General features: G+C 37.0%; 1 long non-coding RNA gene across 2 annotated transcripts in view; it reads right to left on the reverse strand.

Annotated features, from left to right (window-relative positions):
* LOC140002518 (uncharacterized) overlaps nt 1-18,540 on the reverse strand; it is a 124,356-nt gene that overhangs the window by 71,845 nt on the left and 33,971 nt on the right. For both annotated transcript variants that reach the window (XR_011809290.1, XR_011809289.1), the window contains exon 4: nt 2,332-2,519. This is a non-coding gene — a long non-coding RNA (uncharacterized lncRNA). The remainder of the gene's footprint in view (nt 1-2,331; nt 2,520-18,540) is intronic.

Consider the following 18,540-nt stretch of genomic DNA (forward strand, 5'->3'; position numbering starts at 1 on the left):
CTAATGCTGTGCATCTACATATACTTTGTTGCTAGTGTTCAGCAGCAAAGGCAGGAATACCTGGGACTCAGCTACCTCTGGCTACCAAAATGTTACTTTAACTTTTATCAAGGGGTGGTGGTACTACAGACTTTAGTGACAAAGTGAACACCAAGAACTCTCCTAAGCAATTCCACAGTTCTGATACAGAATGTCTGGTATAACATGTGGGTACAGGCACTTATGGGAAGTATATGCAAGCAGTTGTTTATCTATTTATTTAATTATTTATTAAAGTTTCAGTTTTGATAAAAATCAACCCAAAAACTAGATTGTGGATTCAGGTAATTATCCTGCTAACCATTTATCATGCTACTGGAGATGGATGGGCATCTACTGATAGGGAGATCAGTCTCATCTCAAAGCAGTTTATATGGCTTACCTTTAGAGGTCTCTACCCCTTTACATCAGTGGTAGAGGGAACCTATGTTATATCATTATATAGCATTATATACCCCTACGTTATCTCATTGGTGTCAAACCAGGGAAGAAAAATAAAAATGAAAAACATTACAAGTGAGCATCAATACATCCATTGATTGAATTCATAAATGAATGACTTATTATCCAGATGTTTTCAGATGTTTTCCAGCAAAAACTAGTATGCAATTTGTCCCATGTGTACCTTTATGATTGTTTTCACTGTAATGCTTTCAAAGCATTTGGAGTTTCCACAGTATCCAAAAGTAAAATATAATAGTGGAAAGTCAAAAGATATTTTCTGTCAGCACTCTTACTCTTAGTCCCTGATAACCAAAGAGAACCTGAGTTGGAAGGATGTCTATAAATTCAAAATGGGAAAACTTGTGTATACAGTCCCTAAAGCCAATGTTTTCAAAACTAATAGCTAAATTATCTGCTTCAATTGGGCTTCATGTACAATTTCAGGCATTTCACTTTGAAAGCATTAGCTGAATTCTAGAAACCCAAGAATGGTTAATTAAGCACAAAAATTCCACTGAATAATTCACAGGCATTTCACATACTGAATAAAGAGAAATAATTTGAGCAGGTCTAAGGAAAAAAAAAAAAAAAAAAAAAAAAAAAAAAGTTTTAAAAACCTTGCCTGAAAAGTCAATGAAAAAATTTCACTATTTATCCGTAAGCATTTCATTTAGCAGGTTTTGTGATCAAAAGAAACTATGATATCATTTTGTACATAAAAGCATTGATAAATTAAGATTATGCTGACACAAAAATTCTGATCCTGGAGTAGGGGCATTTATCATCTGTCTTCAGCTTGTCTCTAAACTTTAGCTGACATTTAATGTCTTTGTGCTTTAATACTTCTGACTGTAAAATGATAATAACAATGCTTTTGCCTTACCCATTTGAAAAATCATTTATCAATAGTTTTAAAGGATTTTTAGGATTTAAAGGATCTCCAGACAGAAATGCAAAGTATTATCATTGTAACTGTGGAAGAGCCCAACTGCATCCTGCACTTTCCTACCTGCCCTTACTAAACACATCTGTTCCTTTCTCAAAAAAATAATTTTTTATGTTACGTTGGTATACGTGGTTTTGCATGAGTGATTAAATTAAGGTTCCTGCCACTGCTTCATTTGACTGGGTTGTGAATATATGAAGAATCACCTAAGACTTGTGATCATCATCCCAAAGCAGAAGACAAAAGGTGTGTCAATCCTTGAAGATAGCTCCACATTAATCCACACCAACTGGTATACACATGGGGACTGCAGAAACAATGACAGCATTCCATATAGGTCCTGACAAAAGACATTTTCCATTTGTCAGGAATTACTGGTGTTACTCGTTCATGCTGGAGAATCGCACTAGCCTGAACACACATAATCGGAGCTACTAGGGAGACATGCTCAAGTATTTTCTGAGCTTTCTGTGACAATTTTACATCTGAAGTCTGCTCAGAGACTCTGCATATCACCTGTGAGACTGATTTAACATCATTTAGTCCCACAATTAACAGAGCCTGGGATGCAATTTCACTTTCAGGCAATGCTTTCTTTCCATGTTGCACATAGTTTGTGCTGGAGTATTTGTTTGCTTTAGCAGATTTGCTTGAGTTAACGCTGCTCTTCACTGCATACTTTGGGTGATGGATTGTCATTAAAAGCTGCTGTTTCACATTTATTTGTTAAACAAGATCTGAACAGTATTGGCCATAACATTTTAAAATGTGTTAATGTTCTTGATGACATTAATCTGCTGGGAAAGTGGTTCAGACAGAAGGAATAATGAATGTTACCAAATGAAACTCTTTCTTGTCTTGTTCCCATATAATTTTAAGACAGAATTTTCTGTGATGCTTACCATCTCTTTGGCACTTATGAGCCTGTGTCTGGAGTCCTCTGCTCAGTTTGGGAATCCCCAGCACAAGGAAGACATTTTCATTGAGGAGTGAGACCACTGGACATCACAAGAAGAAGGTGAGGGTGGTGGAGAATAGGATGCAGCAGGAGAGTCTGAGAGAATCAGGTATCTTCATCCTCTTTATAAGGCTTATTTACCATTAAAAGCAAAACAAACAAACAAAACAAATAAAAAATAGGTTTGACTTCATGGCTGATCAACTACATGTTGTCATAGAACTCCAGCTTCACCTGCGACAATACAACAACTCATTGCAAGTTCCATTTTCAACAGCTATGGGTTTCAAGTGAACCCATCTCTGCTTGTATTGGCATGCCTCTGGGGTCCTCCACCACCACATATTTGCCAAATGCTTACCAAAGACTTGGGGATTTGGGGAGCCAATCAAAGCAGGATAAAGTAAAGGCTGTGGATAGGTATCTTTTGGGGGACTGTGCTATTTCTACTGTATCCATGCTTGGTTGGACAAATGTAATAGTCCAGTCTCTGTCTTCAAGAGCAGCTCCCTGCACCACTACATTATCTTGTCTGGTTCTTCCTAGCTTCAGTAGCTTCTAAGCTGCAGCTTTTACTAGCCTTCCCTTCCTTACCTCCAGTCCCTATATACTTCCAGAAAAATCCACAGAGCAGCTGCTTTTCCCTGCCTGAGACCTGCTTCTGCTGGAAATGGGAATACAGTTGTTTCAGACAATGAAATTCAGGCTAAGCTCAACTCCATTCACCAAATAATTTTGCACATTAGGGAAATGGGAAAATAAATGCAATATGTACCCTATCAAATAGTTTCTTATCCCACTTTGAAGTGTGTGCCAGTATTTATCTCACTGGCTAGAAGCTGATGTGGTACTATAGAAAGGGGTTTTGGTGAGTGAGTGAGTCAGAGGATAAGAGAATAAAAGGATAAGTGGAAAGAAAGTAAGGAATTTCTCTGCCAGGATCCAGCTTACTTCTTACATCATAGCTTGTAAAAAGCAGATATACAAATACCTAAGCTAGTATTCCCATGTTAACTTGAGCTTCAGGAACAAATATATTTATTACATTACACTTAGCATGAAAAGTTCGTTAAGAGAACCCAAGTACCTTAGCTCAGGCAGGCTGCCTCACTGCATGCCCATGCTCTCAGTAGCCTCATAACCCTACTGATTTATTGCATAGTACAGATATAACGATATGTACTCTATTGTAATGGATTCAGTTCAATCCAAAGATCCCAAACCCAGCAGTGCAGCAGTGTGACATAACTTCAACAGTTTCTCCGCTTTTATGGCGTATTTACAATTTTGGTAGGTTATCAGGGAAATAATTTTATTTATTTATTTTGAAATATAGTATCTGATGAAGGGACTTGAAAGAAGTGGACCAACACTGAGAATTCAGATCAATAAGGAGCCATATAGAGAACAACAGGTAGGAAAAAGAAATTTGTCTTTGCTCTGTTTTGGGTCAAATAGGTAAGGCATTGTAAATTTTTTATTTTTATTTTTTCCAAGCACAGTATGACCTAAGGGTAAATTGTATGAAGTAATGGAGTTCAGGGGCTCAGACCTCTCCTTTAATGGCATTCATGACTAGGTGATCTTAGAGGTCTTTTCCAACCTGAATGATTCAATGATTCTATGATTTTCCAGTGGGCTATAGAATATGAATGAAAAAGTGAGTAATGACTACATTACTAACAATAAATAAATAAATAAATATCAGCAATGGAAACATGTCTAGTAACAAATGCTTCTACTCCAAACTGTCACTCATCCGTCTGAGCAATATCCCCCTCCAGAGATAATCCTGCAATTACATGAATCTATGCTTAACTAAACATAAAATGCCTTTCTGCTGACTGCAAAGACAATGAGTGGAGCAGAGGGTTCCTCAATTTATACATTAAACAAAGAGAAAGTGAAGCAACTTGGCCAAGCACAATAATCTTATGATGGATACATTCAGCAAACAATAGGCTTCTGCATAGTGTTTAGCATCAGCCTCAGGGGTACAAGCTCTATGGGGCTGAAGCTTCAGGCTGCATCATTAAGATAAAATAAATTCAGTTGCAGCTTCTTGAATCCTCTGTCTTCCTTAATGTTTTAATGCTAACGGAAACAGATAAATGGCTAAGAAGTAGCTGTCTCTTTGAAACCTTTCTAATGCCAGGAGGCCCCAGAAGACTGCAGGAGAAAAGATCTGCAGGTGGAGAAAAAATAAGTAATTAAACCCATATTCAACCCATGATGATTTACATAATAAATCAGGAGCTACCATGTGACAGTGGAAATAAACTACTCATTTTTTTCATGACAAAAACCACTGTATTTTTAAATATTTTCTGTGAAGATAGGTTTCACTTCTGCAGCATAAAAAAAAAAAAAAAAAAAAAAAAAGGAATAATCCTTCCCACTTTCCTTCTTTTTCCCAGCAAACCCAGTCCTGGTACAATTTTGAAATACTGATCCAACCTATTCCTCCCCAAGGTTAGTAGCATGTGATTTCTACTTTCCATTGAAAAACAGGGGAAAAAAAATTAATCAGAATGGATAGTTAGAATTTCTAAAAATCCTCTTAAAAATGTCACCAGCCATAAAACAGGTGCAACTGTTGTATGAAAAAAGGAAGAAGAAATTAAAAGTTCATCTGTTCTTTTTGGTTTGTGGAATTCTCATCGGAGGATGGAGCAGTATGTGGATGACAGCCATCCTCATACCAGGAGCCAAATCTTTTATCTTGATTGGAACCTCCTAACTTCAGAGGTTTAACATCACACATAACATCTTCTTCATTAGTTGTAGAGATTTTTTTTCTACACTGTGGAGTTTCACATTCAAGCAGAAAGGTATCAACTTGTATGCCTTTCACCTGCTTTTTAAGGCATCTTCTGAGCAGATCAGATCTTCTCAAGCTAAGGCAGAGATTTTCTTGTATGCTGGGTTCTATAATCTCAGAAGTGTCATTTACAGGCTCTCCACCTTGAACATGATACCTTTACCTTCCACTAGTGAGTATGTCAGTGCCTGCCTAAAGATCCATATTATTTTCCTGGGCTTTGCCTTTTCAGAGTCTTTGATACTATTATCTCCTACCATGTATTTCATGTGCTGAGGGTCAACCTATGACTTATGAGCACTCTTCCATCTTGAATGTTTATGATCTGTCACTACTCTTTAACAGCGCTGATCATTAAACCACTCTCAAATAGTTATTACAGCCAGGCAGGGTTAATAATTTCTAATCAAACAAGATTAGCTTATGAAATGGGATAAAGAGATTTTATGATGCTCCATATTAACTTATCAAAAAAGCTAGTCATTGAACCTACTCAGAAGTGGATGGTAGAATTTTTGCAGAGTTGGCTGACAAGATCAGGAAGATCCTTATATCGTCTTTCATTAAAGGAAATCCTATACAACTCTGATTAAATTGGGAACACTATCGGTCTGACATATGGTCCCAGTTCATGATACCTCCAGTGAGAATTACTGGGAAGGAGAGAAAAGAGTATCCTTTCATTAACAGTTCCTACAACTACCTCTATAAATATGGTGACATACTACAGTACTTGACCTAAAGCAATTTTAGAAAGTCGTCTGTCCTACAAAGAACAGCTCAATCTAGTATATATTGGAGATCTTAGAGTTTAGGTCCTATCCATCATGTGAAATTCTGATGTGAGTTATTACTGTAGCACATCCTTTGTGTATTTTTTTTTCTTCCTCTCCCTCTATATCTAACTGCAAGCTATAATCAATGTAAAAATTTATTGACTTATTTCTCTGATTATATGAAGAGGAATATCACAACTATGAGTTATGAATGTGAATTTCCCTGTACACTAACAGGAAAATCAGTCCAGGTGATTTTCCCCATTTTAGAAACAGGAAGAAGACACTTTTCATTTTCACACTGATTTATTACTGTCTGACTATATTTGAAATAATGTCTGAAATATTTATGTTTAAAGAGTTGCAAACAATTTATGAAAATGGACAAAAATATGTTTCAATTGTACATTTGTGAATGGGTGCCCAGCATCCATTCACTACGTGGTTTAGATTATACTGTTTCAATCCCTTCCTAAACTATCTAAAATAACTAAATTCAATGAATATTTCTTCTTTATCAAGCTGTGCAAACCACTTTTTTTTTTTTTTTTTTTGGCTAATGAACAGAAAATATGACACTTCTGAAAAGTTTTACACAAAGATGCTGTTAGAAAAAACAGCTAAAATGCCAACTGGCTATAAGCAGGCCTGCTGGGAGAAAAGAACTGTTTTCAGATGGTGTGTACATATGGAAATTTCACCATTAGTGTGGTTATTTCCTAGAACTGCTTTTGCAGCAGCAGTTTAAAACTGTTACATAACCTAAAGGAGGGATAATTTGGGGGTAAGAACGTTAAACTTGGTTGATCCAAAAATGACAACATTCCATCGTCTATGGCCTGGGAATAGAAACTTATTCTTCAGTCAAGATCTTTTCTGGAGTTTTAAAAACAGTTTAATATTTATCTTCAGCCACAAGAACATCATTTTGATTTCTAGTGGATTAAACTTTAGCAGTAATCAAAGTCTGGTCACAAAAGCAAGACCTGTCATACTAAATTGGGCAGGTGTACTGTGTTTATCGTAGAAAGCCCATACTGTGGCTGAGCTTTTTTATTATATGTTGTTTTTCTTTTTCATTCCCCACCTGCAAAAATCTGTCAAGTGAGCTTGACCTCAAGTTTAATTGTTAATAGTAGACACAATGTGTACATTGCTTTTTATTGCGGTTTAGTTTAAAGTACCTGTGTAGCTTAAAGTACCTGTGTATTAAATTCCTGTGGACATCTGAGACATGCCTCATAAAACTTCATCAAATACCTTTTAAACTGAAGTACCAGGTACTTTTTAATTATGTAGGATGACAGCCCTTCCCAAAAGAGTTATGCAAGGAGCTTACGCAAGGAAAAGATAACCATGGTGCAGGAAAAAGTTTTTAATGGACAAGCAACATTTCATTTAAATATCACTATTGTTATCAACGTGGTTGATTTTAAGTTTTTAAGTTATTTTTTAAGAATACTTCTTAATATATTTCTTTTCAATTTCTAACAATTCAGTGCTTTATTCCAAGTTTCCAGATGAATTATAATACTCAGATTTTATTAAATTTGTTTGATCATCAAAAATATTCTGATTTTTAGTGAACTATTTCCATCTCCTCTGTCTTTGCTACATCAGGAAGTACAAACACTAAATATAGGAATAAGTTCATTATTTTAACTTCCCTCCCACATTTTCTCAGTATTGAAAATGCCCTTATGTTTCTGTTGCCAGCTTCTGATTACCCAAATGAATGAGTATCAAAACAGAGGCCTGCAGCTGTCTCAAGTAAGTAGTTGGGACATCAGAGGAACACATATAGAAGAAGTAATGAGGACTGGGAGCTGTACACGTTTATCACATATCACTTCACCCCTAAGACTAAGTTTTTACAAATTCATCTGGGCCCTGTTTTGTGCTCCAGAATTAGGCCAATATGGTCTGTCAGCATGGCCTTCAGATCAACCCTCACACAAACATCCCTTTTTCATTTCTCCAACTGAAGTTCAACATGAGTAAGATACAATGCCCTGAAAGAGAAGAATGGCATTTTGAAATTCTAGGATCCTGTTTTATGTTGGTTCATCTGTGATTCCTCAGTGACAAAATCCTTCCAGAATTTCAGGCACTGTTAAGCTGAGTTCTACACTAGCACCATGTGCTATCAATTTACTTCAATTGTCTCCATTGCTAAGGACTGATGCAGCTGGCTGATTTGATCCAAATGGTGATGATTAAGATCCTGAAATCAATTAATTTTTTTCCACTGATTTCAACAGACCTTGGATAAGGTCTTGATGGTTTATGAATTAAATGAAACATACTGAAAGAAACTTTTTCCAAGATATTGGGAAAGAGGAGAGGAGAGGAAAGAAGGAAAGAGAGAGGAGGAAAATAACTTCTTATTTAGGATTGTTAAAAGATAAACTTCAGAACGTTCCTGACTTCTCTGAGTTTTTGTCAGAACCCTTTAATGTATGCGCTTGAATATGTTAACAGTCAAAAAATACTATTGCTTGACACTATTAAGATTACTGCTGAATTCTTGTCAATTTTGATGAGCTCTTTTTTGACATATTCTCAATTAACAAGACTACTAGTATTTAAAAATAATTGGGCTCCATATTACTTGGAGCCCAATTACTTCTATCTCTCTCTCTCTCTCTCTCTCTTTTTTTTTTTTTTTTTTTTTTAAGTAAGCCTAATTTTCCTTTACTTCATTTTCTATCAGTGCCCATTTTTGCTGCCATGAGTCACAGTGGAAATCCTCTGTCTTTAAAACTATCAGAATATGAAAAGCTCTTGATGGTAAGAAACCAGTCTATGAAAGAGTCAATGCAGTAATTGTCAGAGAGAAACCTCAAATATCCTGATCCTCTACAATGCCACCTTGTTTCTGGACTGTCTAAGATTTCATTAGATTTGTTTTTCATGTACAATTCTACTTTCCATTAGGAAAGTTTTTGAAATATGGTCAGAAGAAAAATGCTCAATGTAAAGGTTATTAACACTGTTGGCAATATTCAATATTGGTTTCCCAGGACTGTTCTCCCTAAATATCAAGCCAAAAGAGTCTAAAGTTGTAATTCATAGGGAATCCTAAAAAGTGTCAGGGATAATTCTGGTAAGAATCTCCTGCCCACTTTAGCCACCTGCCCACATACCCTGTCCTCCATCAGTGGCAACAGCAGCCAGCCAGGCTTTCAAAGGTTCTGGAGTAGCCAAAACCAATGGATACTTTTCTGCCTATTGCAAAGCTGCTTACTTTGTTCGCAACTAGAACCAGCCCTGAGAAATAATAACTCGTAGCTTAACCCTGATCTCTTAGGAACAAAAATCTTCCCTGAGCTGAATGGGATTTCAGCTGACATTATTTCTCCTCACATAGCAATACAGTACTGTTGTAAATTATCAGCCCCAGCAGTGGAGGACACCAGGTTGACAAGCCAGCCTTTAATCTTGTTTTTCCTCAGCAGTGTTTTTGCAACTGTTACAGGGAATTGTTTTCTCTTATCATTTTCAGCAGAAATGACAGGCTGGTCTTTTTCCACATAATTAATATCATTCTAGCCCATGGCAGTATGTGCCATGCAAAATGTAACTTCGTTAGTCTGGAGTTGGAGGACGTATGTTTTCTCACATTTTATCCAAATGAAGCAGGGCTGGGTTTTATCCAAGCCGATTCATAATGTTCCATATTCTTTGTCACAATCTGCCCTGGCTATATAGGTCTGTATCCAGCTGTAGTTATCACAGCTCTCCATCCATGCTCCAGCACATCCTGCATGACTGCATCTAATATTGACAGGGAGATTTCAGTGTGTAAACAGAGAATGACATATGCCTTCAAAATAGAGCTCACATCCTTCTATTTATTTTTTTTTTTCACTTTTTTTCACTTTGCAAGTGTTGTGAGTAGTTGTGCAAGGATTTTTAGTATTGCAGTTAGAGTTGCAGTGTATAGGTGAATCAGGGATTTCTTGGGTTTTCTAGCACTGTTAAAATTAATTCAGCCCTATCAGAATGATATAGGTTCTTCATTCTAAAAATCCAATAACTAATTTTCATTTTGGTCTATTTAAAAATTGTTTAAAGCTAAGCACAATATCATTTTGAATTGGAAAATTGACACGTATACTTAAGTACAGTTAAAATTTATTTTGAAATTTATATGATGTATTGAATATTTTATTTTGGATGATATTTCTTTATTATTTCCTTCTTCTTCATAAGATCGTTGCTGCTGCACATAAATTTCAGGATTATGGTCTGCAAAATGGGTCCCAGAAACGAGGTATGTCAGGCACATACAGTTCCTGCAGCAGGTGGGAAAAAACAACCACAATGGGGCCCCAAACAACCAACCTCATTAGTTCAGAGAAGATTAAAGTTAGAACAACTGATGGGCACAATGTCTCAGACCCCTCAGGGGATTAGATCAAGGTACCAGGGAGGTATCTCTATTCATTTGGGAGCATCCTCCTTGAACCTTGACATATAATGGTCATGGCTACACTTATAATATTGATATCTAAGCAAGCATCTTAGGTAAGCAGCTGTTAAGCATAGAAGCCATCAGGGAATGAAAGTAGGGTGTCTCTTCTCAGGTGGGTTGCCAGGGGGTTGGTGTCTGGAGCTAGAGTGAATATTTGAGGAACTGTCTGTAAGGTGAGTGATCTGTGCCAGACTGCCACAAAGACATGGAGGAAGCTAAATCCTTGTTAGAATGAACAGTCTGATAGTTTATTTTTTGTACCCTTCTTCTTTCTTCTGTGTTCTCTCTCTCTTTTTTTCTTTTTCTTTTTTTTTTTCTTCTGTTTCAAGGGACTTCACAGTTTATCCAAGCTTTGTGTAAGTCACTACAGAAATTTATTTTCAGATGACTTATTTTATCTGGCTGGTTGATCTTGCCAAGAATTTTTAGTGAACAGATTTGTCTGTGTGTGTGTGTACATGTGGAAACAGGGAGGGAGAATTTTGCATTGGGATCAGTGCAAGTGGGACCAAGCCAGACATCTGATTTGCACAAAAAGCTAGTATTAAGGAAAGATCTGATCTTCTAAGTGCAAAAATATAGAGAAGAAAATGAATGAATTTTCCATTGTTGTAAATGGTTCAAGGTTTCAGACTATGGGAGAGAGTAGATTTTTTTAATGTGTCCTACAGTTGGGTAAATTTCTAGTTTATATACTTTACAAGAATAATAAATTAATGCTTAATTAATTATCCTCAAGTTGCTGAAATCCATACAATTTTATAGCACTATGCCAGATATGATTTCCCCAAAACTTAAAAATCTTCCCCTAAAAGTTGAGTTCTATCTCCATTTTCCTGAAGAATACACTGAGGACTAAAAATGCAAGATGCCTTATGCTACAACTTGCATATTAGTAACAGGTCAGGGAATAAAACCCCATGAAGGTGATGATCCATGCAAGAACTAATAACTCATTCTCTAGGAAAACAAGGAGGAGAAAAACAAAACAAACAAACAAAAAATTACTTTATCCTAATGCATAGTCCTGCCTGTCTGTGCACTGTAAATATTTATATCAATATGGTTCTCTTTCCATCAGGTTAGGTCTTACTTAGCAGAGAGAATAGAATAGGATTAATGTTTATACTCACATTCAGTGAAGTAGGCTTTCACCATCTGTGAAGTTAATGTAACAAAAAACATTTTCACATGTCATTTACTTTTAATTTCTTTTCTGTTTTTAAAAATGTAGTCTAATTAAAGAAAGGATTATGAAAGAAAGGAGCAGGAGGTGAAGAAATCTAAATGCAGAGCTTGAAAGCACCATATTGTAATTTGGGATTACAGGAGGAAGAGATGAATTTGCATGATGATGCTTTTCATATTTATTCAGTTAGAGAAGTGTTTATTGAATGCTTTAGGCAGATTTCAGGCATGCTCAGAGTCTTAGCCACTCAAAATAATCAACTAAAATATAGTCTCTCCTTCATAAATGGAGTAAGTTCAAAAGTTATAGGTCCTCTTGCACTTTTCTCAGAACATATTTTAAAGCTGTTCCAAGAAACCAAAATCTGTCGCATAATCTTCCAAATGTTTCTTTTCAAAAAGTACTTTAATGCACACCCTTAATAAAATATCTTGAAGTTAAAAATCAGTTCATATGTGTTGGTAGATCAAACCCTTTGATTTTCACAATTTGACAAGGAAGACTGAATCAGAAAAGAAAATCAGAAAGGTTGATATTTATTATGAGACAACTAGCCAGAGCTACAAAAAGACGATCTTGGCAATATTAATAGTAAATGAAAAAACAAAGACAGTTCTAATCCTGCTTCAAAAGATAGTGGGAGTTGTCAATAAATAATGCAGGGAGATAATGATGCATAATATCTTTTTTTACTGAAGCCAACAGTAAAATAGTTAGTCTTTGCCAGATATACTAATAAAAATTGTTCTAATCAGAAAGGCTGATCCAGCGAATGCAAAAGACTAGAAGACCGAAAACATGCAGACAATGTTAGAAAATAGTTTTAAGTTCTTATCTAACTTTATACTGTTTAGTTGCACTCATATGGAGAACTGGTTGAAATAACTTCCAAACAGTGTTTTGTTTTTTTTTTTTTTTTTTTCCTAGAGAATGGACACAGAAGTCCTAATAGCTGGAAAAGTGTGTGTGTGTGTACACTATATATATATATAAATATACATATGTATTTGCTAAAATCAACTCTACAGGATTATCATCATTCATGTTAATCTCCAGCTGCTAAAACAAAAACAAAAACAAAAAACCTGGCACATAATAAACATTTGACATACACATAGAAAATCAGGAGTTTAGGAGCCATGAATGTATCAAAAAAAAAAAAAAAAAAAAAACAAACAAACAAAAAAAACCAGCCAGACTGATCTATTTTCTTTTCAAGATGTTATAGTGGTCCTTACAGAAACTAAAAACCGTTGATGTTGTATCTTGACTTTAATGAAGCATTTTATGTTATCCTATATAACATCCTCACTGTAAGATGTGAAAGTGTTAGCTGGGTGTACCAAGGGTGTAACTGCTTTACGGAGGGTACAAAAAGAGCAGAAAACTGTCCTCTAATTATCAAAGGTTCACTGCCAGTTCAGACAGAGTGACATGGCACAGAATCTCTCTGGGGTTTTGTGCTATTATATATATCCATTAATCTTGACAGAAAAAAAAAAAAAAAAAAAAGTAAAGAAAAAAAAAGTATGATTTCAGAGTTGTAAACAAACTAACATTTTGTAGCAAAGAGAGGTTATCAGCACACAGAAGGGGATAAATAGAATAATAAGTACTCTTGATAAACAAGGGAAAAATGGTGCTATTAATTGCAAATAAGTGCATGGTTCTACATTTAGATGGGGATAATCTTTGCAAATGCAGAAAGAAGAAAAATGATTAGACAGCTAACCCATTATAAAAAAGGTTTGCTGAAATTCAAATTGACATCAATAAAGAAACATCACAGTTAAAAAATAAAATAAAATTATTGGAAAAGAACAAACTTAATATTGGGTTGTATAAACATGAGTGGCATCTGTAAGACATGAGAAGAGGTCATTCACTCTCTTTCTAAAGCTTAATCTGGGATCTTCTGTCCCTGACTTGAATGCCACTTTTCAGTAAAGCTGGGCCTCTTTTCTCTGCATCAAGAGGAAAGCAAGGACAAAGATCAGAAGCTCTGAAAATACCAATAGAAAAAATGAAGGGAACTGCAGTGACTTAACCTGGAGAAAACAACAGTAGGTGATCACACTATACCATGGTGTGGGTCTTCAAACAAAGAAAAGGAAACTGCAAAGGCAATATTCTGCTTTCAGTATACAGAGGTAAGACAAGAACTAGTTAAACTGATTTCCAGCAAGACAGATCCTTAAGTATATGGGGTAAACTAAATTATCAATTAAGATCTCTTCCTATATTTTCTATTCTACTTTCCAGAAGTGGGCACAACTTTCATTTCTTATTGGAATAAAGGTATATAATACCTTTTTTCCTATTTCAATGGCTTTGGGGATGGAAAGCTTGGTAAACTGCAACAGAAAAGGAACACCATCCAGCTGGAGGCCGGTCACTAGTGGTGTTCCCCAGGGCTCGGTACCGGGGCCAGTCCTCTTTAATATCTTTATCGATGATCTGGATGAGGGGATCGAGTGCACCCTCAGTAAGTTCGCAGATGTCACCAAGTTAGGTGCATGTGTCAATCTGCTCGAGGGTAGGAAGGCTCTGCAGGAGGATCTGGATAGGCTGGACTGATGGGCTGAGGTCAACAAGGCCTCAGCCTATTGTATGAAGTTCAACAAGGACAAGTGCCAGGTCCTGCACCTAGCATGCAATAACCCCAAGCAGAGCTACAGACTGGGAAATGAGTGGTTGGAAAGCTGCCAGGCGGCGAAGGACCTGGAGTATTGGTGGATAGTCAGCTGAATATGAGCCAGCAGTGTGCTCAAGTGGCCAAGAAGGCCAACAGCATCCTGGCTTGCATAAGAAGCAGTGTGGCCAGCAGATCTAGGGAAGTGATTGTCCCCCTGTACTTGGCTCTGGTGAGGCCGCACCTCGAGTACTGTGTTCAGTTTTGGGCCCCTCGCTACAAGAAGGACATGGAGGTGCTCAAAAGAGTCCAGAGAAGGGTGACAAAGCTGGTGAGGGGCCTGGAGAACAAGTCTTATGAGGAACGGCTGAGGGAGCTGGGGTTGTTCAGCCTGGAGAAAAGGAGGCTCAGGGGCAACCTTATCACTCTTTATAAGTACATTAAGGGAGGCTGTAGCGAGGTGGGGATTGGCCTGTTCTCCCATGTGCCTGGTGACAGGACGAGGGGGAATGGGCTAAAGTTGCACCTGGGGAGATTTAGGTTGGATATTAGGAAGAACTTCTTTACTGAGAGGTTTGTGAGGCACTGGAACGGGCTGCCCAGGGAAGTGGTGGAGTCACCATCCCTGGAGGTCTTTAAAAAACATTTAGATGTAGAGCTTAGGGATATGGTTTAGTGGAGGACTTGTTAGTGTTAGGTCAGAGGTTGGACTCGATGATCTTGAGGTCTCTTCCAACCTAGACAATTTTGTGATTCTGTGATTCTTTTAGGAGTCCATACCTCTTCTTTCAAAAGTGCAGGAAATGATTTTAGTAACTTGCTTGGACCTAACCATCAGTCTGTTGCTTTGGAAATTCTTTCATTTGTCTGCTTCTGAAGTTGTGGTGGATTTCTCCAGGGCTTGCATTAAATCCATAAATGATAACAATTTGACACTGGGATACTTTGTTAAAACAGCATGAGACCCAGGGCAGTTACACAACCAGCAGCTTTCATTCCACAGGCATCATACGGCATAAATAATGGCTGTTTTATTCTTAGCAATATGTAAGCCAGATTGCAGATACTTTACTTGCAATTTTGAATGCTTACTCCCATGGGCCAAGGCATTTAGAAATCTGGCACTTTCATGCTAGTATGATATTTCTACCAGGCTCCTCAGGATATCTGACATCATGTTTTGTGACATATCTTGCAGATAGCATTTTCTTTTCAATTGCTCACCCAAATGTTCCCTGTCTGTTATACACAATAGATTTTAATATTGCAAGCTGCTTCTATACCCTGCTGTTAAGATGCAATTTGTTCTTTGTGTTTCATCTGTAAAGGGTTGGTGACGTTCATTTCTAATGTTCAAATTAGAGAACAAGCTCAGAAGTGAAGTTTATAATTAGCCTAGCAATTTGATAAACATCAAAGAATTGGAAGCAGACACTTTTAAAAAGCAATTATCAAAAGAAATTCTAAAATGTATATGGGCTTGGATGACCAACCATTCTTGCATTCATAGTGAGTGCTTCTGAAATGATAAACAAGAGAAATATCTGCACTTCAAAAGAGCCTCAATTTCAGGGGAAAAAAAAAAAAGTAATTTTACAATAACTATGTAGAAACTTTTAATTATGTGGAAAATATTGCTTAATGTAGTCAAAATGACAAGAATGGGAAGAAATGAAGATACTGAAATAAAAAGCAAATAACAACAACAACAAAAAAAAAAAGAAAACAAAACAGTTTTCATCATTTGAAATGGAATGAATGAAATTTCAAGAGGAATGGAGATTAAAAAAATTAATTATATCTTACAATACCTGAATGAGTCAATTGGAGCTTTTCATTTAGCTGAAACCCTAGAAGCCTTGATGCAATTTTCATATTTAGAATCTTTGTGTCACATTTTGTTTTAGCCACAGTAAAGGGAACTTTCTGGAAATTCTCTTTACTTTGATCACTAGACATGAAATGAGAAAGTAAATGCATGAAACAAAGGTTGCTCACCAGGTGACAAACTATGTCATTTGATCCTATGTCATTAAGTCCCTTGGGCTTGCAATGTGTACAAAGAGAAGCCAAGCACAATTCATTAATTTGTAATTTATTACTTGTCCATATTTTTGCTGACAGTCTGAAGGAAGCTATAGAAGACCTTTTGAAGTCTGTGAAGTTTTAAGGAATAATCACTTGAAGCTCTGCTTCCCCATTGTGTTGTTGTCCCCTTTCTTTACAGAGAGGTTTGCAAGGAAAAAAAAAAAAAAAAAAAAGAAAAGAAAGAAAGAATGAAAAAAAAAAAAGCTACAGTTCCAAATTTACAGTGTGCTGTGGTGCTATTCAATGCCTTTATAGTTAGACACTGGTATGTGGGTTGGCATGTGTGTTTTTTGAGAGGAGGATAGGCAATGTACTACTGCAATATACAAATAGCAAACCCCTTGCCTGATGCGTGTTACATGTAGCCTGCTGTGACATACAGCTGGAACTGTGACTGGGATGTTCAAGCCCATGGTTTTACATGATTTGCCCAGAGATGTACAAAGAAATGTATTTGGATCCTGCACTGCCTCATATCCAGTTTGTATTCTGAGATTTTTTTCCACCTCACTTGTTAGTCATAATCTGAGTACACACTCTGAAAGCACATTCTGAAGGTAAGAACCATAATTTAAACTAAGGCAAAAGTGCTCAAGTAATCTTTATTTCTCCATTGAATGCTTGTGATGATATTGTTAAAATCAGTCTCATCAGAAGTCACAAAGATCTGGTACTTTTGGCATTTAAAACCTAAATTCAGATTTTCAAAATCCTGCAGTACTTTGATACCTGCACTCCTGAGTTTCCCAGTCACCTATATTTTTGGCAGTGGGCATAGATACCCAAGTCATTATGTTTCTGTTGCCTTAGACCTCAAAGGTACTGCAGCAATCACAAAATAACTGTCCCCAGCCTACATTCCCTGCATGGTCAAGTCTAACCTCAGAGGTCAGCAGTAAGGGATGATGTGTTCAAGACAGATAGCTGTGCATTTTCCCCTTCAGTTGAATTAAATGATAAATTCATCTTCTACTTTGGGTTCTCAGTCTGGCTTGGAGAAGGAATGTGCTTCCAGCTGTCTCCTTTATCCCTAGGAAAATTAAATATTTACTAGGCCAAATCAAGACAGAGATTTGCTATGCAACTCATCTGCAGATGTTTCTCCTAGGCAGCAGGAGATTGCAGCATGAGCCCATTTGGCAACTAATATTTAATTATCTGTAGCTGTGAGAGGAGAAACCAAGAGAGCCCCGTTTCAGAATAACCCACAGCTCACGAGTTCTGGCACAAACTCAACAGGTAGGAGGCATCAGCACAAGATTACACTGCTTTTTACATCTTGAAGAGTTAAAAATGAACCTAGCTTTGCACCAGCTTTTAGATTTGAAGTGCTGTCTCTGCAGCAAAATCTGGCAAGATGACAGTCTGGGAAATTTTACCGACTTTTTAACACAACCCCTTTGTAGCAGTCTGACATCTGCCTTCTTCTCCCTGGGTGCTGTGTAGGAAGCTCAGGCACTTAACTCAGATTTGTTGAGCCTTGGAGATAACTGAAAGCCTAACGGGCAGTGCTGAGTTTAAACCTTCTTTGTAGGTCTTGCAGAAAATACTTGTCCTCAGATGTTTTTCCCTTGGGAGAGCTTGGCAGTTTCTGTAACAATGAAGAAAAGTCCACAGGTTTCCTTAAACAAAGAAATAATGGCAAGATGCTTCCTTTCTGCCATTTATTTCCTGACACCCGTTCAACCACTAACCTGAGCCGTCTCTGCTGAATACATTAACATTATAATAGGTCTTGGGGTCACAACCAGAGACCTACTATACAGAGACATGGAATGAACATCCTGTTGGCAGGCTTTTATATTCCCAGTAGGAAAGAGACAAAGATGGTACTGCAATGACTTTTATGTATACTATACACAGACAGGAGCCATACACAGCAACTCTAGAAAAAATAAAGGTGTGATACCCACTGGTATCTACAGAATTTTTTTAGCAGAAATATGTGTATGCTCAGAAAATTAACCAAAGCATACACAACAGATGCTGAAGGCACCAAAATGGCTAAGCAGGTGATGCATTTTTAAGATATAAGTACAGAACCATCTTTTGTCCCAAAAGCTGGATGTTCAGCAATCTGTACAAATCACTTCATTCCTCCACAACAAGGCTGCATGTAACACAGAAACCACAACCTGCAAATGAAAGCAGGCAGATTGAGAGGAAAGAG

This window comes from Anas platyrhynchos, chromosome 4, assembly GCF_047663525.1.
Source record: "Anas platyrhynchos isolate ZD024472 breed Pekin duck chromosome 4, IASCAAS_PekinDuck_T2T, whole genome shotgun sequence".
NCBI lineage: Eukaryota > Metazoa > Chordata > Aves > Anseriformes > Anatidae > Anas > Anas platyrhynchos.